General features: G+C 36.0%; 1 pseudogene; it reads left to right on the top strand.

The window, feature by feature from the left end:
• Positions 1-737: 737 nt before the first annotated feature.
• LOC114609955 lies at positions 738-25,103 on the top strand (annotated as a pseudogene).

Genomic DNA, 25,103 nt, shown 5'->3' with positions numbered 1-25,103 from the left:
TGTATAACCCTTTGTAAAAAATTATTTACTACAAGTTTTCTCTTTTATATATTTGTGTAAAAATATAATACCATTATTAACATTTTGATACAATGCCTGTAAACATACATGAATGATGTTTCGAAAGGCCATGAGTTTTTGTCAAATAAGATTTTATTTCATTAAAATGGACTTTCAAATGTCAAGTTTAGAAGTGTCACCCAAAGATAGAAGGCAATTTGTACCTTAGAAAAAGCAGAAATGAAGCATATTCCTAAAAGATTTTCTTATTTTTACAACAAAAATATAAGGAACAAAAGTATAATATACAAAGAAACTCTTACATTATAAATCTCAGCTCTGTACTAAACTTTTATTAAGACTTTATACATTGGTCATGTTGACCACCTTGAATAACTTGGTTGTATTCTCTGCACCCTAGTTTCCCTGTGTGTATGTTTAGAGTTAGTATCATTTTTTCTCATATCTAACTATAGGAAAAATATTTCTATATTGTTGCTGTCTTTGTTTCCTCATATTTCATATAGTGACAATAGAATTGTAGTAATATACAATTTACTTCATTTGTAAATTTATGTAGATTTATAAATTTAGATACATTTGAATACATATGTTTATTACAGTAAATATTAATGCATGAGAGAGATTTCAGTGGTGCTTGGCACATGTATACCAATCAGTAATTATTACTATTGTAAACTACTAAAAACATTTTCTACTTTTATTTCTAGGTGACTATGGCCAGTAAAGATGAACTTTATGTTAATTTCAAAGGGTTTAATTTTCACAAAACTTTAGTTAAAATGGAAATAGTGAAAAAGATGGAAGATTTTGAAATTCGAGATGATGACATCTTTATAGTCACATATCCAAAGTCTGGTAAGTCTCATATTGAGTCATGTTATGCTGATCTTTTGTTTTGATTGAATAATTACATATGTAATCATCACATAGTAATGTCAATTAAACTGAATTAGTTCCTTTTCTCATAGCTAAAGCAAAAGATCTCATCATGTCAAAGAAATCAAGCTGGCAGAAACTCATCACCTTATATCTGCCATCAGGAAACCCAAGTGAAGGAATATAGTAGAGAAAACCAATCACACACATGTCCAAAGAATTGTCTCTGTGATAATTTCAAATCACATCAGAAAACCAATATCAGGTACCAATGCACTCTAACTTTTAGAATAAATTATAATGAAAGAGAGATTAAATGGAAGAGAAGTCTCTATGTCATACACTGCTATGCTTATATTACAATTGATAGTGGAAAAATAGAGAAAAAAGAAGTTTGTAAATAATAGCAACTACTTGATAAATGATGATGAATTGCCTTAGCCTATTGAACGAGACTAAGATAGTCCAAAATAATTTTCTCCAAGAAACACATGCTTTATTATTTAGAAGTGTTTTCTCAAACAATGATTCAATTTCCAATATATTTAATTTTGTGAATAAGATTTCTGAGACAATTGTAATATACTTCAAATTCTAAAACAAACAAACAAAAAACTAACAAAAATTTTTCATCAGGGAGCTTTCCTAGGATTATTTTTGAAGTTTGTGAAGATGAATTATGACAAGCTTGCTACAAGAATCTCTCTTTTATTGCATCATTCTTGTGGGCAGGGAGATGAACTCAAATTTATTTAGTAAAGGTAACTTACATTTCAACAGGTGAAAGTTGGGATGTCTTGGTTTGAGTTTCTGCAGTGGTTGACACAGAGTAAAGAGTAAAGGTGCAGCTGTTAAGACTTCACATTTGCCTGACACCTAGTGTACTTTTGTCTATGCACAATAACACCATATTTGAACATTTTTGTAAGAATATTTTGCAAAGCAATATTTTTTTATATTAAATCCTACTTTGCCTTTCATCTCTGCAATGTTTAATATGTTACAGAACTTGGACAACTCTGTGTGTATGTTACTCTGTTTCACTGTAGATAATAACTAAGTAACTCAGCCACTAAACAGTCACTAGGTGCTTAGGAAAGTCCTCTGTAAGACTGACATAGACAAAGAGTGTTCATCTTGTACAACCCAGGATACCAGACACATTTATTTTTAAAAGCTATGGAAACTGATGGCATGTCCAGTTCTTACATAATTTTAGACTCACCAGAACTCATTGGAAGTAGAGACTAAACAATGAAGTCCACATTGCTACCAGTGAATTATCTTAGATAGCCACTAATAAATAATGAGTAAATTATACATAAGTTTAATTGAACCCAGTGAATTATTTTGGAAAACCATTAAAAATAATAAATTACAAATTTATAATGAACAATAAACTTATTTTTTATTTGTGTAAATTTTATGTAATAAATTAAATTTAATGGAATAGATAAAATACAATAAATTTTCTTAAAGTTAAATAAATTTATACTATAAATGAATGAGAAATAATAAATCAATAATAATCTCACCACTATGGTATTTGATCACATCTAGGTCTGTTCTTAAAGGTAATAGGTATAACATTGTATTTCCTAAATCTTTCCACTCTTTGACTTGACTATCATGATCAAGAAACCAATATCAGTAAGAACACTGAAATCTTTAGTGTCCTCTTTCAATGTCTGTGCTCTGATCTGTTGCTTGAAATATGCCAGAGAAGTGTTTGAGTGTGCAAAGCACATAAAGGAGTAGAGTCTGGAAATATATGATTCTAGTATTTATACTGCAGGTAAACAAATAACTAAGTAATTTCAGAAATGAAACTACTCATGAACAACAATAAAGCGGCATTCAGTAACCTGATATATGTTTAATGAAAGTAAAAAATACATATATTTTGGAAGGCTAAAATTATTTTTAAAAGGCAAGACTAAAAGATGCAGTAAGATGGAAGCACCACTCACCCTTGTCTGATCTGATCACACTCCATCCATGTGTTTTGAGTGATGCTGCACTTTATGAATGAATATCTGCCAATGTTAAATAAAAAACAGTTAAACATTACCACAAGGACTCCACATGAAGCATGGAATACATAGTCACTACAAGAATAATCTGAAAACTCCTAAACCACTATCTCCATTCACAGGAAAAAGGAATGAAGAATCATTGATTTCGGCCTTACATACTTGGGTATAAATACAGACAACAATGAATGATAACTGGGAACACTGAAGTGTGCTTAAAGTGCAAAGGAGGACAAAGACCCAAACTATTTGTAAGATGGATGGCATTACTGTTAGTATTCATTATTAAAACCTAACTCAGAATTGAAAACAGGATTGTTATCTACTTTTACAGGTACCATCTGGGCTCAGCAGATCCTCTGCTTGATTTGCTTTGAAGGTCACCGGAACAAAACTGAGAACATTCTAACAGTGGATAGAATACCATTCTTTGAGTACAATTTTCGCAATGTTCACTATGCCAAAATCTCGTCACCTCGTATCTTCTCTTCCCACCTTCCATATTACTTAGTACCAAAAGGTCTCAAGGACAAAAAGGCCAAAGTATGTCATAGAGCTTAGTCATTTGTTGTACTCACAAAATTACCTTCTCTAAGTACTGCATAATTAGGTTATTTCAGTTTAATTCTATTATAATGCAACTGCTATGAAGAACCACAAGTACTAGAGTACTCAGCTTTTTTCTGAAAAAAGTAGGTTTTCCATTATTTTAATTTAATGTGTTTCAATGATCTTTTTATCAGACTTTTAAATGATTATCAACATGGCAGCTAAAAACAATGTGTCCCAAATAGATCTTAAGCTGCATACTCATAATGAGAATAATCATGTTTGATATTTATTGTCCATAATTATTTTTCATTCTGTGAAAAGGCTCTGTCGTTAGGCTAACATTTTATTACATTCTTCTGTCAGTCTGCTTTGTATCACATCTAGAAATTAATCTACTTCAGCTCATCCACATTGATTTTTGAAAGGATATTTTTAATAGCAACATTCTTTTTTGTTTATTCCATTTTTTTATTCACTTTACATCACAACTGCAGTCGCCTCCCTCCTCTCCTCTTACTCCCAACCTCACACAATCCTCCCCTCATTCTTCTCCTCCCCTCTTCTCTGGGAACAGAAGGCCCCACATAGGTACCAACCTACCCTAGCAAAAAAAACCCTTAATGATATCATTCTTAATTTTAGTGTTATCAAACTGATTATTTTTTTAAAATCAATTCATGTTAAATATGTATTTTCTTGCTTTAAGGGTACACATACATTCTTTGGGATTTGAATTTTTTTCTTCTTCTTTTCTTTTCTTCCCTCCTTTTTTTTTTTTTCCTGGTGACAGTCTTGTTGTGTAGTCAAGGCTACCATGATCTTTTCTTCCTGTCCTAAACTCCCAGATTCTAGGATTGAGGGCAGAGAAGATTATTAAATTTATGTATGAATTTTTACACTACTTATATGTTTAACCTAATTTAAATTATTTTCTGAAAGGTACAAAGGAAAAAATGTATATTGATCTGATTATTGTTGTTTTTAAAATTATCTCCTACATTGTCCTATTTGTACATTTACTATCACATAATACCCATCAATTGTCCTTCACTGGAAATTAATTTTCCTTTCAAAATTGTTATACAGTATATTTTGATCACATAATGTAAATTAACTTTCAATATTTACGAATTACAAATAGTATCACTTCTTGAGAATGTAGATACATTCTTGGACCAAAAAGATATAATAAAGAGTTGCCTTTCCACAACTCAAATACTAGAAGAAATAATTATGCTTGTTGTCATAATCAAATAGTGTAAATTGTTTTTTAAATTTGTAAGCCTAACCAAGGATTTTTAAAAGAAATAATTCTGTAATTCTGTCTACAGATTCTTTATATCTACAGAAATCCTAAAGATGTTTTGATCTCCTATTTTCATTTCTCAAATTTGTTGGTTGTGCTCCAAGCTCCAGATAGTATAGAAAACTTTATGCAAAAATTTCTAGATGGAAATGGTAAGTATTCATTGTTTTAACTAGATATAAATGAAGTACACCAAAGCTTATATTTACCAAATTTTCTAATTTACAGAAAACAATTTAAATAAATGGAGCATGTCAATGAAATGCAAATTCATATGTTTCATTTCTGAGAAAGGAAAATGAAAAGAAGAAACAAAAATATAACAATAAAGAAAGAACAAACCCACAAAAATTAATCTTGAGTGACAATTGTATGTCAAATCCATCTGCCTCCAATTAGTTAGTCTATCTTTGTACATAATCGAAGGATTGTCAAGCTCACAAAGGAAATATTTTGTTTACAGCTATTATACAAATTCCTTCAAGCTAGATACAAAGAAGTCTGATCCATTCTGGCAGAGTGAATGTTGAGGGCAAGTGTGTGTTTCCCCTGGCCTGTGCAAGGCTTTAAATACAGCTATAGAATTGTTCATTGGGCTATTTAGGAGGTAAAGTAATTCAAGAGGCTCATAGCATGTGGAGCCAAGGTTCCAATCATTTATAAGATGATATTCACATTTTGTGCCACTGTACACAGTGAACATTGTTGCCCATATATCTTATCAAACAGGAAGAGAAATAGAGACATGTTCCCTCTGTGGAGAAGGAAAATGAAACATTGTATCATAAGGCCATCTTCAGCCTCAGACTCTTGGGTACTGCTTCCTTCCTATTTGTATGGTTACTTTATGTGTGGGATTTTGAAAATTGTCAATAAATTGTTTCCCAAAACATTAATTATTTTTAATAATGATACAGATGTCCACTTCAGCAACTCTGTTTTATTTCTGAAAATTTTAAAACAGAGCCAATGGTAGAGTTTTTTATTTACTACAGATATACACAGCTTGCCATATTTTTTAAATTAATCCATTTTTAAAAAATATTTAAATATTCACCATTGCTCTCTTCAGACATACCAGAAGAGGGAATCAGACCTCATTGCAGATGGTTGTGCGCCACCATGTAGTTGTTAAAAAATGAAGTCAGAACCTCTGAAAGAACAGTCAATACTCTTAACTGCTGTACCATCTCTTCAGACCTTACTCATTACCTTTCTTCCCAGTGCCAGGAAACAGTTGGTTTGACCACATAAGAGGCTGGTATGAACATAGACATGATTTCAACATAATGTTCATGAGCTTTGAAGACATGAAGAAGGTAAGATGGGAAAATTGTATTTTTAATTACTCCTTTTAAAAATGCAGTCATTGAACCCCTTGCAGTCTGCCCTCTCATAGTTCCTCATCTCATTCTTCCTATCCACTGTCTCCAAGAAGATGTTTCCACCCAACCCACTGTCAGGCTTTCCTACTTCCTGGAGGCTTCAAGTCTCTGGAGTGTCATTTTTAGATGAGTTTTTTACATTGTTCTTCTCTTGGTTGAAAATATGTTCTCCCAAGTATCTCCATATATAACCCTCCATTGGGTGTTTTGCTGGAGAAGATTCCTCATTGACTGGACTTACCCAGTACTCTATTGTCTTTGTACAGTAATATTTTCTGGTCCCTTCCTTTTCAGCCACATGTTTATAACCAACTTCAAACATTTACACCAGCAATAGCTTTCATTATTAAATACTATATTATTTCACAAAAATTACATATAATAATGATGTCTGGTGTGTTGATCCTGCATATGAAAGAGGATGCATTGAAAAGAATACTCAATAGAGTAGATGGATCATCTAGCCTTTCTTCTTGCATTGTCATCTGTTCTTTCCATAAGATCTCTTCCAAACATTATTAATCCAAATCACTATTAATCACAATACTCATGTCATTTTTGAAATATGAGATCACACATGTCATTTGTTCTGGCTTATTTCACTTAGCTCATAGCTTCATACATTCACACATATGACAGAGTTTAATTACATTTTATTGTTATGTCCGAGTAATAATCTATTTGATAAATACAGCATATGAAATGTATCATATATTCTTTACTCTTTATCTGTTGATGGATTATAGGTTGAGTCCATGTCTTGTGGTTGTAAACATAGAGCAGTAACACTAGATAACAATATGGTTATGAATGGTGGCATCATTTCCATTGCCTATATCCTCAGGGATGCTATTAGCATTAGAGTCCTATTATTATATTCATGCAGGACATGAAATTTATTCCATATATGATCCCTTACAAAAATGGAGCCTGACATAACCCTATTGTAGTAAATCTCCAACCCCAAAAAGCCCATGCGAAGAACACTGACTCAGTTATAATATTTATGTAAGGCACATCCAAATTGGGCAGAAATGCCGCTATATACTACTCTATTTCGCGGTTATAAACTATTTTGCTACTTTGTGGTTCCTCCATGAGACATGCTCCATCTTCCTTCTATTTCTTCATTTTTCATCCTCCATTTTCCCCTCCTCCTTCTCTACTCATCTTGAAACTTGGAGTCTCAATTTTCTTTCTACTGCCTAATCATAGGTTCTAGCTTTTATTTGACCAGCTCACATGGGGAGAGGGTTCATCTGAAATCAGCTGATTATGTCATCTATGCTTCTTAATGGCAGTCCTCTTGAGGGAGCAGAATTAGCATCAAAATACAAACATAAATCCAAAGCATTTTCCCCTTTGTACAATTAAAAGACTCTTTTCTCTCAGATGTAAAGTGAGCACAACTCTTGCCATTCTGTAATTTATAAAGTATAGACACATTTAACACCCAATACAACAATCTTGTCAATTAAATAAGAACTCTAGCATCTATCCTAAAAGGCATGCAAATCTACCCTAAATTACACTCTTGTTTTATATTGTATAGGATCTGAAAACCCATTCTCTCAAATCTATTTAATCTTTCTCAATGCTAAACAGCTTGTGTTGGCTATGAGACTACATTCAGTCTTCAATCACATAAAAAATCTTAGAATAGTATAAAATTTCCTGAAAATTTAAGGAACACAAAACATAACTTCCAATACTTGACCAATTTATAGAGACAATTGATCACTAGGACAGTCCCTCATTCCTCAAAATGTTGGAGCATCAGTCTTCAGCCTGTGGACCCACGATCATCTGACAGACCTTTGTAATTCAGAATTCTGAAGGACGGATGACCCAGTTTGGGCAGAGATTATCAGTTTAATATTCTGCCATTATTCTGGACAGTATTTTTGTCTGTAGATAGACTGAGGCAGTTCTTGCCTAGTGGCTGTCTCATCACAACTAGAGCAACTCCTTTGATGCCAAATTTCTTTAAAAACAAGAATGAGGTGATTTAGGGGTCAGATATATCTGTAATCAAATGATCCGTAATAAAGAAATGGCCAAGAATGTCATATTCTGTGGACTGCTGACACCTTTAAAGACTATTTATCTATGTAAAGTATATCTGAACTGTTAAGCCTTGGCTACATTCCATTTATAATGGAAATATCTCAAAAATACCCATTTATTTAATTCAGAAACATGAGCTTGCTATCTGGCCCTTAAGTCATCTTGCTTAATCATATAAAAACAATTTGTAACAGCAGTTATACTAGGTCTAATCTTGTTTTTTCAAAAGTGTTGCCAAGGCACAATGACTATATAAGTGTAACCAAATTAATCCCTATTGTTATATCAATAAAGAAATTGATACCAATGAAAACTTTAAATTTGTATCAAAAAAAATTCTGCACCAGCATAAGAAATTGCTACTTCAACTTTGCACCAATTATAAAGATTTCTACCAGTGTTAGATGTGGCTAAGTAGTGTTTTGTTTAAGTTTGACAACCTATCTCTAATTTTCTATTTGGCTAATTTGTATGATATTACTATATTCCCCCCTTTTTTCTACCCTCTTCCTATTCATCTAAGAAGGATAGAGAAAAAGAAAGGAAAGGTAGAAATTCTTGAGTTTAAACTCTATAGTTCTCTCCCTGTTCAATGCTACTTTTGTATAGTATTAAATATATATATATATATATATATATATATCATAAAGCAACCAAAATCATCCACCTCAACCTAAGAGACTGGGATGATGACCTAATTTGTCTGCTTTCAGATAACTTATGGTGAAGAATTCTCTTCTAGGGGCCCAAAGGGAAATAAGAAAATTAGTTTTGTCAATGGAGATCTTGCTGGCATCATTTGCCTTCCAGTCACTATGTGCTATAAAGGTGAATTGCTTAGCTGACATCCTGACTATTATAGTCTGAAAGGCTGGAAAGGTAAGCTAGCTGCTTTGGAAAAGTTCTGGAAGCAAGTCTTTAAAAGAAACTGTAGCTATCCAGTGAGCACGGATGCACTGGATTCACCTGAACGGGAGACTGGAAATCAAAAACAGATGGAGGAGCAAGAGGAACATGGAGCCAATGTCACAAGACAACGATTTCTGATAAAGGCTTAATGTTTAATATTCAGCACGTTGTGTATATAGGGGAAGCCCATGGAACTAATTCATTGGTTCAGCTGGATTATTTCACAAGGAAAGCAAAGTGGGCAGTCTACTCTTGTAAGTTCCTTTAGGAAGTTGTACATGCAGCGAGGGTGGATGACTCCACAAAGGTCCTATTGCAGCAAGATCTATTGTGGTAAACAAGGTCTTTCTGGCCTTTTCAAGGGCACAATTACCCCTTTTTAGTTTCATAAAGATGAGCAGTTCCAGTAGCTTGGCAGGTGCACTAGATTTTCTTGTTTTCTATTATCCAGTCTAGAGTAGAGTGGCCAGGGGACCATGTATGGCTTAGGTTGGTGTCTATATTGCTACTTCTTATGCATCAAACATAGATGCATTGATGTTTGCCTTTGTCTTAGGTCAATAGAAGCTCAAGAACACTCTTACCCATCACTTACTACTGGCCTTCTATAGCACACTCTTTCCCATTCAGACCAAAGCCACATATGAATTAAGACCAAAGGATATATGAAGACGCACTCAATACTTTCCTTCATAGCAATAAATGATAGTGAATAACTGAGCTTGCTGAGAAAAATCCTGTGCAAAGGCAACCAATTTGTTTAAGATATAAGGTCCAAAAGTTAAAAGCAACAAGATTATAATTAATGGTTCAAGCAGTGTAGAAATTAAAGTTGTAAGCAGGAATGTCCCAGGTATCTAATCCTGCTGCTAATTGGCAAGAATCAAACACAATGTCTGGCCACTAGGTATATGAGGGGTGACTTTGAGTATTGACAAGAAAACACTTTCTCTCCAGTAAGAGTGGAGACCACACTCCAGGTTAACTCAACGGGCTGATAGAGATTTTGAGCTGTTTTCATCATTGGTATCATAATCATTATGCTCAGGATCCATGTCCACTTGGCAGACCAATTTTTCAGGCAGCCATTGAGCTCCATTTTCTTTTTGTGAAAAAACACAGACAGAACCTTGGTCTCAAATTAAAACAGGGCAAGGACCATTCCATGTATTAGATAGGGAGTTTCTCCATTTAACTATGGCATATGAGCTAGAAGTGGCTGGATGCCAGTGATGAGCCACTGCTAACTGACCTTTAGCATCAGTTTGCGAAAAATTTAAAATAAATAAGACAAAAGCAAAGTGTGCTTTTAGTGACCTTAATGGTATAACTCCCCATCCTTTGTTTTATAAGATGTTATTTTAAGATTCCACAATATATTTTTCACAATACCTTGTCCTTGAGGATTACAAGGAATCCCAGTAATATAGGATATTAAATTGTCAACAAGACATCTCAAATGCCTGACTGCTATAGCCAGTTCCATTATCTGTCTCAGTCAGATATGGAACACCTAGCATAGGAAAATAATGTAGGCAATAACTAATTACGTTTTTAGATGCTACTCCTATTAAAGCAGTTGCAACTAGAAAGCCTGAATTGATGTCAAGTCACATGTACATATTTTAACTTTCCAAAATCAGAAATGAGTAATATCTATTTGCCAAAATTGATTAGGTATAAGTCCTCAAGGATTAACACCATTATGAAAAAATTGAGGACACTGAGAACTAGTTCTTACAATATGGTGTGTATATTTTCTAGAAATACAAAATTATTGTCTCAAGCTATTACTATTTTTGATGATGTGAAGAATAATATTATATGGCCAATTGTTCTTATAAGGTATAAAAATTTGCCACGCCTTGAACTGGGGTCCATACAATCCAGTATAAACTCTTAAATGTCCTATAAAGTTAAGGAACAGTACATGTTTTTTAAATTAAGCTGTATTTGTATAAATAACTATAAAAATTGAGAATTAGCAATATTAAAAAAAGAAATAATTTCAAGAAATTATACACCGTAAGCTACATATTGGCTATGAGTATACAAATTAAAAGCTTGATTTTTGAACATTTCAAAAATAGTGGCTACAGCAAGTAATTTAGTTATTTGTGTGGAAATAGAGGGAAACTCAAGAAAATGAACATATACTGCCTTCCCATTATATGAGCTGTCTGTAAATACAGTAAACACATTTTCTATGGGCTGCTTGCATAAAATTACAGAAAATAAAAAAGCAAGCATATAGGAAAATTCTACAAATTTTTCTTTTTGGATAATAATTATCAATTTTGCCTTAAAAATTTGCACATGTGATAGGCCAAATATCAGTATTCTGCTGTGAGGCTGTAGCTCCCATGTGGGCATGGGTTCTGTTGGGCTGAATTGTGGTTCCCTCATGTCTGCCACCTCAGGAGGCCAGAACCATGGCTCAGGGAGCAGGAGTGTTAGAATTTGACCAATTTTACTCCACACATCACCAGGTGAACATTGTGCTATGAGAAACCACAGGGCTCTGCCCAGGAATGGAGAGGTCTCAACCCTCTGTGGGGACAGAGCTCTGTCTTCTGCAGGGACAGAACTCTTGGGTAGATGGTCTCCAGGCTGAAGTGGCTGACTGGGAGAGCGATGGTCTTTGTACTTGGGCTCCCAGACACTGCTAGGAGCTGCGGAAGAACCGAGACAAGGGGGAATACAGGCTGGACTGGCCTACAGCCGAGGGGGATGAAAGGGAGAAGCTCCATCAATGCCCCATGGGTAGAGACTTTTGGTCACTGCTACTCACTTGGCTAGGTCATTGCTGGCTTGGCTTGCTGGCTTGAGTTGTGAGGGCTCCATGGCTGGAATGCAGAGAGGTCCTCTAGGCGGGAGACTAGGTGTCAGTGGATTGATAGTCAAAGGCCCCCTCTACAGTTCTCCACAGCAGGCCCCAAAGACATGAGGAAGTGCATGGTTTTAAAAAGTATATTATCATGGTTGAAAGTGGATATAGCTGTACCTTGTGTATTCAGAGCGGGCCTGACATTAAATACTGTTTGTAAGGAGGAGGGTCTGGGAAGAAATGCTTAATTTGCTATACCCTCTGCCGTTTAGATAACTCATTAATGTGGAGATCTCTTAAGGCTCTCTGGCCTGTAGTCATGCCCTCTACCACTGGAGGGGCTGGTAGGGGCATTACCCTAGGTGACTGAAAGGTGAAGATCAATAGACGTCTTTGGCTTCATGTCAGGAGCCTGGAGTCTGGGAGCATGGCAAGATGTATGCATTCCCTTGTGGAGATACCTGTTGGGTCTCTGGCCATCTCTAGCCAGTGCTTCACCCAAAACCATGCTATCCTTTCACGGTCCTTCACCCCACAATTTCTCCTTTTTCTTGGAGTCACTTTTTGGAGTGACTGTGACATTTGTAGTGAATATTTCAGTTGAGGTGGAAGTCAAAAGAAAATACTATGTAAGCTGTAGGGGAGAGCAAAATTAAGTCACAGGGTAAGGAGACTTGAGGGTGGGGGTTGGGAAGGCAAAGGAACATTCAACCAACTAACTGTTTTACAGGTTGTGCAGTATGAGGGTAATACCATCTGATTAATCTAAGTAGATATTATGTTAATGTAAGTTTACCCAAGTTTATTAGACATTTGACTTTGGCAAGAGAGTTCATCTGTAGCTGGAAGGTCTAGGTCTGTCTTCTGTAGGACTCAGTGTGTGTCTCTGGATCTGAGTGTGTGTGTCTCTCTGTAGTCGTTAGTCAGATGAGGTGTCTGGAAGAAAGGAGCTTGGTGTCCCAGGCAGGTTCTAAGAAATGGCATTGTCTCTACTGGACTTGTGGGAGCACCTGTAGAGTGATTTCAACAGGGGAGCAGAAACCCAGCAAGGGGCTATCTCCAAAGAGTGGGTGAACAAGTACGTCATGGTCTGTCATTATGAACTTAGAAAGGTAAGGGTGCTTGAGAAAATTTAGCCCTAGAAGGCACCTTTGAGTCTCTTTTGGATGGCTGAGGAAGAAAAACATCATGCTAGTTATGTATCTGGGAGAGACAGCAACAGTTTGCCTGTAAAAGGAAACTAGTTGTTAATTAGGGGCTGAAAAATGGTAATCAACATAGTTGATTTGACCTGTGGAAGTAGATTAGATCAAATTTGAACCTTAAAGAAATCTAAAAAAGGTTGAAAAAAATTTTGGATATATATCATGAATGTTAGGGAGAAAAGGAAATGTTTAAATAAAAAGCAAGAAAATTTTGGGTTGAAAAGTACAAACATTGGTTTAGGTATTTCTGTTAGGGAGAACAAGCATTAAAAACTTGGGTTAAGGATCTCAGATGTGTTTCTCTGTTGTCTTTGGTGGGTTTAGAAGCAGTGGGGGAGGGGCCTTCTCTGCCATGTGGTGTCTGCTCTGCCACATGGCTAGGTGCTCTAGCAGAGAGGTCTCCTGTATTCCCCGTTCATTTTTCTTAGCTGGAAAATCTTAAATGTAGAGGAGAAGAAAGGTCAACCTTGAAGAAAAGCTTAAAGGAAGAGGCATAGAGGCTTCATAGGAGAGTCAGAGCTAGAAGGAGTTAGAGACTGTGTAAAAGACTGAGCCATGGGGGAAACATGTGGAAGTTTGGTTGGAGCTGGAGGTTCTTGGGAGCAGTTCCTCCAGGCCTGGCCTGGGGTTTTCAGTTGTGAGAAAGAAACCGTCTCAAAAGGAAAGGGGATGTCTCACTCATAGGAAAGAGTCTTAGAATGAGGGTCTTGGCTGGTGCTGTGGCCTGAAAGACAGCTATTAGCTGTGTAGAAGCCTCCCTGTGCGTACGTGGGAGGGCAGAGAGTGGAGGCTGAGGGTGCCGCCATCTTGCCATTGAGTTGTAGACTGTAGGTAAACATCAAAGGGAAGAAGCTGGCCAAAAACATGGAGAGAGAAAGAGAGAGAGAGAGAGAGAGAGAGAGAGAGAGAGAGAGAGAGAGAGAAAGAGGCCTAGTCTTTTGAACTAGGCAAAAGTTAGACTATAGCTAAGAGTCAAAGGGAACATGCTAGCCAGAAACACATGGCGAGAGAAAGGGGGGGTGGCAGAGAGATGCCTAGTCTTTTGAACTAGGCCAGGAGTTACTCACTGTCCTTGAGTTCCGTGGAGTGGTTCTTTGTGGGCACAGCAGGGCTACTCATAAAGCTGGCTTTGCCCACATCCTCCACCATTTGTGGAGCTGTAGCTTGTACATGGGCATGAGTCCTGTTGGGCTGAGTTGTGGATTCTACCTGTCTGCCACCCCAGGAGGCAGTAACCACAGCTTGGGAGCAGAAGTGTGGGAATTTGGCTGAGATCACTCCACGCAGCGCCATGCGGACACTGGGCTATGAGAAGCCCCAGGGCTCTGCCTGGGCACCCAGTCGTCTCAGCCTGAAGTTCTGCTGGGGCAGAGCTCCTGGGTGGGGGTCTCCTGGCCAAAGCAGATGACCAGGAGACTGATGGTCTTTGTCATTGTGCTCCCATATCTGTTGGGAGCCACGGAAGAACTGAGATGCAGGGTCATATAGGCTGGAACAGCCACAGCAGAGATGGGAAAGAGAGAGAAGCTCTGGGAGCATGCCACAGGGTAGAAACTGTTGGTCCCTGCTACTCACTTGGCTGGGTCAAGGCTGGCTCAACTAGCTTTCTTGAGTTGTCAGGGCTCCATGACTAGAATTCAGAGAGTCCCTCCATGTGGAAGACTAGGCAGAAAGCCCCCTCTATGGTTCCCCATGGCCGGCCCCAAAGATTTGAGGAAATCCATGATTTTAAAAGTTTTATTGTCATGGTAGAAAGTGGATGTAGCTGCACCCTGTGTCTTCAGGGTGGGCCTGAGGTTAAATATCATTTTCTAAGAAGGAGAGTCTGGAAGGAATGCTTAATTGGCTACACCCTCTGTCCTTTAGATAACTCATTAATAAAGAGATCTCTTGAGGCTCTGTGGTCTGTAGTCACACCTAGCTGTGGAGGGACTGGTAGGGGCATTGCCCTACATGACTGAAATGCTAAGATCAATGGAGGTGTTCAGTAGCCTGAAGTCTGGGAGCGTGGTGAAATGTATGCTGTTCCTTGTAGGAATACCTGGTAGGTCTCTGGCCATGTGCTCCACCCAAAAAGATGCTATCCTTTCACAGTCCTCCACTCCACATTCTACAATAACAAATTTAGTTAATGTTTGAAATAAGGAATAAACATTTCATGCAAAAACACTTTCATGATTCTATCCTACAATTGTGTAATAACATAGCAACTGTTTCATAATAGGATTTCAAACTTTACTTGCAGATGAAGTAAGATGACTCCACAGTAATGGTTCTCTTTTGCCAAAGAAATGCTTTGGGAAAGCCAACAATTGATTATTTTGTATAAAGTAACTGTTGGTGAACAGCTTCCTCTAATTTCTGCAAAGCTATTTGTCCCTCATCAGTTAATTTTCCAGGAGAATTAGGGTTTACATTCTACTTGAGAATATCAAACACATGTTTAATTTCTCTTGTGGTAAGCTTAAGATGAGATGTTAAACCACATAATATCTCCTAATAACTATTAAAATTATTAAAAGTAAACTATCTGGTTTTTTTTTTTTGCATGTACACCTGCCATCCAGAAGAGGGCACTAGATCTCATTACAGATGTTTGTTAGCCACCATGTGGATGATGGGAATTGAACTCTAAACCTCTGGGAGAGCAGTCATTGCTCCTAACACCTGAGCCATCTCTCCAGCCTCAATTAACTTTCATTATTGGAATTGTCTGAGCCACAATCTGCTAAGGATATAACTGAGATCCCACATATTGAAAAAGATATTGCCTTTGAATCTGTTCTGGAGCAACAAGCACTCTTCAAATATTAGAGCTCATTGTATGAGAGCAAAGGCTTTCAGTAAAACTCCTTCAGAGGAATCAGCTAATTAAAATCTCCATATACTGAATAGTATACAGTGAAGTTTTCAAGGTCCTAACCATATATATATATATATATATATATATATATATATATATATATATTAAAGGTCTATTAGCCACTCTTTGAGGCAAAACCTTTTAATGACATCTCTTCATGGGTTATTCAAAATTAAAAGCAGACACACTAAATGTAAACCTCTCACAGTCTTCCAGATGCAAAAGAACAGTATAAGAACAATCCTACAAATCCATAATAATTCTATATGCATTTCCCAGAATAGTAACTGAAACAGGCAATCCAGGCTGTAATGCACCCATTAGTTCCTAGTTTTGAATTATCTTTCACAAATCTTAAGTTTAAACTTAGTTTTGGATTAATGGAATAACCAATGCTTGTAACATGTTTTATATTTTAAGATATAAAAAACTGCTTCATCTTCTTAGAGATACACACAAGATCATTTTCTGTTTCAGTTTGTATTGATACTCCCATAGTGGCCATAGCTTCTAACAAGTGTGTAATTACAGAATCAGCCTTTTCTGAAGCAGTTGCCCATTGATATCTTGAATATATGTCTATAGTATGATGCACATATTACAGTTTAAACTTTTTAAAGTGGAAGACATCCATTTTTCAAATTTCATTTCGTTGGGTACCCTTAGGGTTAGATCGTGTAGATAATGGAGTTTGGTTACACAATGAAGAAGTATGACATTACCTCTCAATTTCCTTTGCTTGTTGCCACGTGTTAGAGAAATCTTTATTTAAAGCTTTGCTGATAACATGGTGGGATTTTGTGGAATTTTGAAGCCTCTAGTACATTTCCTATCAATAGCTGGTCAATTTCATTATTACCTTGAAGCATAGAGCCTAGCGGACCTGTATGGAATATTATGTGTGTTAATTATAGTGATTAACTCCTATTTCTTATTATTTGTTGTAGCAGAATAAATAGTGAAGTCAATTCAGAATTATCCTGAATAAGTTCACCAGTCTCTATGTATAAAGCCACCATTTCTGCATATTGAGAGTCAATTACTATATTAAAAGTTCTTGAAAATCTGACAACACAATGAGAAATGCATATAATTCAGAGTTTTGATCTGACTTATAGGGACTCTCAGCCACCTTACATCTTGTGAATTATATCCTATCTTTCCTGATTTATTGGGATTAGTGTAAAATGTAGGGGCTCCAGATATTGGATTCACTTTATTATATGAGGGAGAATCTAATTAGTTCTTTTTATGAATTGAGGTCCCTTGCTTTCAGAGTATCTATCATCAGTTTCTCAAGAAATTACTACTTGCTCTTTACCTATGTCTTTCTTGTGCCCATAATGAGGCAATCTCTACATTAGTAAAAGGTACCACAATTGCACATATATCCATTCTGACTAATTTTCAAAGCCTAACTTTGCCTTTTAGTATCAATTCACAGACCTTCTCAATGTATGTTTTTAGTTCCATCCCCTGTTTATGTGCTAAGAAATATCCATTCGAAGATACAATCTTCCCTCTGCATGAGAATTCCTGTAGGAGAATGAGTAGAAGCTAAGATGACTAAGATTCAAGTCCTCTTTGGATCAAAACAATTTAGATGTGTATCTTGAAGTTTCTTTCTACCAGACTAACTGCTTCTAGGTCTAGGTTGAAATTTTCCTTTGAATATGTAGATATTAATCACCTTGTAAGGTTTGAAATAAATTTTTTACCTCTTGAGTGGCCCAGCCAATCTTAGACTGCAGCCAGTTAATATCTCCCATAAGTTCAGTAAATCATTAAGTGTCCCTAATTGGTTTCTTTTGATTTGCACCTTTTGTGACCTAGCCTTTTGTACACATATTCTATATCCTAGATAATTGATAGAATGCACCCTCTTTTTTTCATGGATTATATGCAATCCACAGCAAGGCAAGGTTGTTTATTTACTTCATCAAACATTCTTTCCAGAATATTTATATCTAGATCAACCAGTAGGATGTCATCCATATAATGTTCAGAATAGACCTGGAAATTGTTTGTGAATCATCTCCAATGGCTATTGTACAATATACTGACACAAAGTAGGGAGGGTTATTAAACATTCCTTGGGGAATGACTTTCCAATGATATCTTTTTATTGGATGATTTCTATTGAGGTTAAGTACTGATCTAGGAAACCTTTCCTTATCATGTTTATGTAGAGGAATGGCAAAAAAGCAATCTTTTAGATCAATCACTATCATAGGCCATTTCTTAGACAACAAGGAAGACAACAGGATTCCAGATTGCAAAGGACCAATAGGCTGAATAATCTTATAAATTTCTCTAAGATCTGTCAATATACTCCATTTGCCAGATTTTTTTAAAATGATAAATACTAGAGACTTCCAAGGGATGGTAGACTCCTCTATATGCTGAGCTTCCATTTGCACCTGGACTAGCAGTTCTAATGCCTGTAGCTTTTCTTTTGTCATGGACCATTGGATCAATCCAAGTGGGTTGGTCAGTCAATCTACTTAGTGGTAAGGCTGTTGGTATCTTATTATCTGTGGCTCCTTGGAATAAACACAGCCTCTGCTGTATCATGTTTATGGATAGCCTGGGCAGTCTGTATGTTTCAATAATGTTCCCTAACTAACTTAAATTTTTTATTAGACACCTAAGAGGTTTTCTAGCAGACATTGAAACTGAGAAGATATTAATTTATCTTTTCTACTGCTGTACTATTCCCCAAAACTTAATGGCCTCAATTTTCCTATCCGCCTTTCAGGTCTTGTACATTTAAGCCATTTTGTGTTTTATTTTTGCTGGGGGGGCATAATGTACCAACTCCTTGAAATTAGATGTCTACTTCTTGAAGTTGGCAGATTGCAGGCCAAGATTTTTAAGAGATAAAGCTCTAGTGTCAACCATTCCTTTAATTTCAATATTGTTTACTAGTATTACTAGTTATAACCTTTTATCTTCTATTAGAAGTTTGCCAAAATATTCATTTTTGTCTCTTCTAGGTTTTTTTAATTGTCTTTAAAACTTTCCTCAGTCCTGTCATCTGTTCTCAAAACATCTGTTTTTGAAGGTGTGGTATTTAGTTGTACTGAGGAAGAGAACTCTCTCTGCCTGGCATTGGAGTCTGCAAGTGGCCCTCCGGGAGTATTTTGGTAGGGATTTGCCAGATTTGTCTGTTGTTCCTATACATTCCTTTGACAAATGTTGGCATTTGCCACATCTTTGACATAGTCCAGAAGGCAAAGGACCCCTTTTGAGATTACTTTGTTTTTCCTGTAGTTATTTATGATATGACTCTGTTCACCACATTTAAAACATTTGAAACCTTAGGTCACATCTAGGTGTCTAGGGGCAGCTTCTCCTATTACAGTCATATCAGGCAAGTGAGGTCTAACATCATATGTCTAATCCTCTCATATACTGATTCTGACCTTGTTCTCCGTGGCCTGATTACCTCTTTGCATTCATCATTTTTATTTACAAAGGCTAAATACTCAACTATTGCCTAATCTGATTTCCACAGCTGAGGTTAGCCTTTGCAAAAAGTCAGGGAAAGTTTCCTTTGGACCTTTCCCCTGAATCTGTGATGTTGACCCAGGACTTTAAGGCTGTCAATCAATACAATACAATGTTTCTTCTTCATATACAGACTGCACCTCTACCTGAGCAAATTGACCTTCATCAATCAGCTGATATGTGGAAATTTTTCTGTTCCTGGCTCTATTTGTGGTCCTATCTCCCTTGTCTTTTCTATCCACCATGAGAACCATCTTAAGTATGTGGTGAATTCTAGTATTGCTTTTTGCCGTTTTCTTCCTGTTTGGGGGGGGGGATTATTCTATTTTTAACAGCCTAAAGATGTCAGGATTTGTTTTATATCTGGTGAATCCACTCCAAAATTGGTGACACTTTGCTTAAATTTCCTCAGTTCTTACACATCCACGGGTTGTCATTCAAATTTCTGATAGCCCCATGGATGACCATCGTCTGTAGGTTTTATTTATAAAAATTGGATAAACTAAAGTTTGTGTTCTAATAATTTTTGATTGGATTTCTTTATCTTCTGTCTCTACTTGAGTATTTTCCTTAATTGAACTTTTTAAATCCCCCCCTTAATGTCTGTGTTCATGATTCATATGTCTTCTTTTTTCTCTACCACTGTTCCCTCAATCCCTGTAGTTTTGTTCAAGGTTTTAAATTAAATCTGTCCACATTTAAATTTTTTTATATTGTAGTTATGATATTCTGCTGTCCATTTTATTTTGACTGATTAATGTTAAAAGATTATTCCCCAAGTCTTGCTTCCAATCCTCATTATTTTCTCTTTTTTCCTCATTCTGATCTGTAATTTCCTGTATCTTCAATTCTGGTGTTTCCTTTAGGCCATGCTACCAAGTCTTAGATTACATACTGCTCCATAAGTTCCTGTGTCTATGTTCTATGCCCTACTTCCATAATTTTAGATTCCCTTTATGTTGTAATTCTGATATTGTACTATCTGCCTTATTTTGATTTACTTCCTTTAGTAAATTATCCTCTAGACTTTGGTTACTTTGACCTATAAAATCTTGACCCATTAGTTCTAGTGCTTCTTCCAATGTCTTTTCTAAGGTATGCAATTTTTTATCTAGGGCCCTTTCTTTTGAGAAGACATAGTAAGTCAAGAGAATAAATATTGCAGCACTAGTAAATAACAGGATGTGTATTTCCTTTAAATCTATCCCTGTCGAACAGTTCAAAATATGATACCCTAAAGCCCAAAACAGACATTTTCCTCATTTTTAATTACCAAAAAATGAGAATTGAACTGAAGCCCTTTGTACCTTTATCTCCATCTACTACGTGATTCAAAACCCTGCAGTCCTCCCAGATTCTTTTATTCACAGGGAAGAGCTGACAGTAGAAAGATGTGAGTGCATGTGAGCTGCCTCTCTGTCATTTGTTTGGGTTGCAGCTGGCAATATGTGCTTGTGTGCTAACTCTACTGAAGTATGAGCAGTTGGGAGAGCCTGGTATGGCTGTGCACATACTCTGTACACACTGCAGGTACAGGGAAGGGTGTGGGGGCTCTCTCTCAGGCATAGATGCCCTGATCAGTTCACTGTATCTACCCAAAAACTACCTAGGAGGGAGTTGTGTTACTGAGTCCCCTGTCTCTACCTGGGAGACCTACACAGTTCAACTGTAGTCCAGCTCTAGGCTGGTGTGCTGCCACCAGTCATAGCTACCTGCTTTGGCTTGGGGAAGGAGCCTCTCTTCAGTTCTTTGTAGGCCTTTCAGACCCAATCAGCATTCAAGCTACACACTGCTGCAGCCTAGGTCACTGCCCCAGCCACATATTTGGGTATGGGAGAAGAGCAGTTAACTTTTATCTCAGGTTATTTGGGTTATAATCAATATGATGGGCATCAATTTGTTATAGTAAATCTCCATCCCCAAAAAGCCTGTGCAAAGAACACACAACTCAGCTATAATATTTATAAACTGAACACCCAGATTGATCAGATATACTACTACACTATGCTATTCCCCAGCTATAAAATTCCTTGCTATTTGTGGTTCCTCCAGGTCACGTGCTACTGTTCCATATTCCTTCCACCTCTTTTTTTAGACCTCCTTTCTCTCCTCCATCTCCTTCCTCTCTCTCCCTCTCTAAAACTCCTAGCTCTACATTCACCTTCCACTACACAATATCAGTTTCTAGTCTTTAATTGACCAGTTAACATAGGGAGAGGGTTCACCTGAAATCACTTGATCATGTGATCTACACCTCATCAGTGTACCCCTTTTGAGGGAGCTGAATTGGCATTAGAGTACAAACAGCAACCCACAATAAAAACAAGCTTATCAGAGCTCAAAATCCTCTTGTACTCATTTGCAAACCCATTCCTGTTTTTGTATCTTGAGCATAGAGTCCGCTGAAGTTCCAATTTCATTAATTATGGAAGGAATTTCAAGCATTTCTAAACTGGTATTTACTTTTATAGTTAGAAAGAAAATTCATACATGCACACTAAACTTTTTACATTTCTGCTAGCAGCATAAATAAAGGCCCACTGCATTCTTTTTTGTCATATATTAAGTACTAGCCATCATAAGAGGTTACAGGTGATATGCCTGTGTTGTCAGTTTCATTCCCCAAACGACTAGTGATATACAGCATTTTCTCCTGTGCTTAAGGACTGTTTCCAAAGTCTATTTGAGATGATTTACTTAAAGGCTTAACTGGATTTGTTTTGTTATTGTTGATTTCTGTGGACAATCCTGTACCATATAAGTGATCTTACCCATTTAAGGTTCTTAGCAGTCATATCACAAAGATGATTCCTGGGAAGTCTATCTTTTATTATATCACTTCACATTGCTATATTTAAGTCATTACCACACTGCAAAGTTTACCCTGACACTGAAGTGATTTTTCTGTGTAGACATTATGGTTCAGTGGATTAAGGGGCTTTCTGTTAATCTTGATGTCTTATAATCAATCCCCAAGACACAGAGATTGGAAGGAGAGAACCAGCATCTATGAGTTGTCCTCTTAGAAAAGGTGTGTATTTTTAATAAATAATAAACAAATACTATGCATAAATGCATAAATAATCAAATTGTGTAAAATGTAATGAAATAGTTTTGAAATGCGAAAATATAGCTCCTTCAAATTTAATTTTCTATTGAAAAACAAAGTGTTCAGATTCTTTGAGATTTCATATATACTTTTGAAAATTTTTCTTTCTCATTTTTCTTCAAAAATAAAAAGCTAGAATCTTTAATAAGAACTATACTGAATTTGTGGATCAATGTGTATAGCACATTTAATATAACTGTCCAATTCATGTGTGAAGAATAGTGTTCTGTATATTTCTGTTTTTTTTCCACAAAAGTTTTGTTGGTATCAATACATCTGTTGCTTACCATTTTAATTCATTCTTAAATTTACAGGATATTTTTTTATATATTTATTTCAGTGTTTTGCTTCACCCTGTTTCTGTGACATTTTCCTGTGTTGAACAATTTTGCCATTCCAAAAGTGAACCCTACCCGTTCATGTTACAAGATTGGTTGTACCTCATACCTTCATAATATTAGTAACTTCTCAGTTCATGACTGTTTCAGGACCTCAGAAGCTCAGTGCTTAAAATCTGCAGTTTCTGGAGAAAGAACTGAGTGAAGAAGATGTGGATGTTATTGTGAGACAAGCTACATTTCAGAACATGAAAGCTAACCCACTAGCAAATTATGAACAAATTATAAAACATGTACTTCGAACAAGAAATGATACAGCAAGTTTTCTTCGTAAAGGTGATATTCAGTTGTCTGTAGTAGTGAAAATGTCACATGTTCCCAGGAGTGTTTATATGTAGAAGAAATAATCTGTGTTTCTAATGTATTTATTAAGGTGATATTGGTATTTGGAAGAATCAAATATCTTACCAGACATAAGGTCTAGGTTTCTAGTAATATATTAGTACAAAAATTTGACAATTTTGCTTACTAAATAAATATTAATTTCTTTCCGTATGGCCCACACAAATCAACTATTTAAATGAACTAGTTTTATCCTAGGCAATAGATGTGTTAGAAGTAAAGATTCTAATTTATCTTGTGCTGTTGTTTTGTTAGTTTTGCTTTGTTCTGGTTTGTTGATGGTTTTGCTGATGATAGTAGTGGTAATATGAGTTTGTAAGCATGCATAAGTATGTGTTCATGTGATCGTGTGTTCGTGTGTGTGTGTGTGAGAGAGAGAGACAGAGAGACAGAGAGAGAAAGAGAGAGAGAGAGAGAGAGAGAGAGAGAGAGAGAGAGAGAGATATTCACATTATATCCCAGGAAACCATGACTTGAATTCATATTCCTTTTGTCTCTGCAACACACTTCTACCAATATTTCTAATTTTAAAATGAGGTAGGTTTAAAGAGTTTCTCCATGTTTTCATTATAACAATTATAATGATGTCTGAATATGTTTATCTGATATGAATTGAGTTTGATCAAAGGCATTATACAACCTTATAATTTCATTATAAGTCAGGCGGTCTGAATAAGAATGAAAATTTTTCTTGTAATATGCTTTGAACACCATTATCATAGCAATAGCTTACAGTTTATTATCTTGATTTTTATATTTTTCAGAAACTCTTCTTGTTTGTCTTTTCTGCCACTTAATGTCAGCTCTCAGATCTTGTTCTCAACAAGACCAAATGTTTTAGCCAGAACAACTCATTATCTGTCCCAAATGCAAATAATAACAATGTTGTCTCTGACAGCTGAAAATGCCAAGTGGCTATTTGCTTTTTAAATTATACAGTGATCATTCCAAATTCTGTTTTGTTTTGATTTGCTTTGGTTTTTCAAGATAGAGTCTCTCTGCATAGCTCTGACTGTCCTGGAACTCACCCTGCAGATCATGCTGGCCTTGAACTACCTCTGCATTCTCAGTACTGAGATTAAAGTCATGTGCCACTACAAACTGGCTATTTCAAATTTTGTCTAGTAAAATGATAACACTGACTCATCTGACACTTTTTGTCACTTTATCTTTACTTGCTGAAGCCTTGAGAACTCATTTTTTGTTTTTGAAAGAAAGCTCAGATATATCTCATGAGGTTGCTTTTGAAGAGAGAAGTATTTTTTTAATTTAATGATTGTTAGACGGCAAAATGTAGCTTTAAATTTTATTATATTTTAATTATTAAAGGATTTACAAAGTGTAGCTTTAAATTCTAATATATTTTAAATATTAATGGATTTTTGTTTCTAAAAATTGATAGTATTAGCAAGTGATATCTACTTACTACACTCTTAAACCGAAGTTTATTTTACTAATCAGTGATGTAGGGAGAGGTATCCAATTGATCCCTACTGAGAGCTGAGTGATGTGCAGGGTAAGTTATAGACAGTAGAGTTCTGTTTACTTATGCATTCTCTGGGCTTTTCCCATTAGGAACCACTGGAGATTGGAAACATCATTTGACTGTGGATCAGAGTGAAAGATTTGACAAGATATTTTACAGGAACATGAAAAACATCCCCTTGAAATTCATTTGGGACACAAATGAAGAATAG

The sequence above is a fragment of the Grammomys surdaster genome, unplaced genomic scaffold (genome assembly GCF_004785775.1).
Source record: "Grammomys surdaster isolate TR1022 unplaced genomic scaffold, NIH_TR_1.0 126001, whole genome shotgun sequence".
NCBI lineage: Eukaryota > Metazoa > Chordata > Mammalia > Rodentia > Muridae > Grammomys > Grammomys surdaster.
Note: the sequence above shows the minus strand (reverse complement) of the source record. Positions and strands in the feature narration are given on the sequence as shown.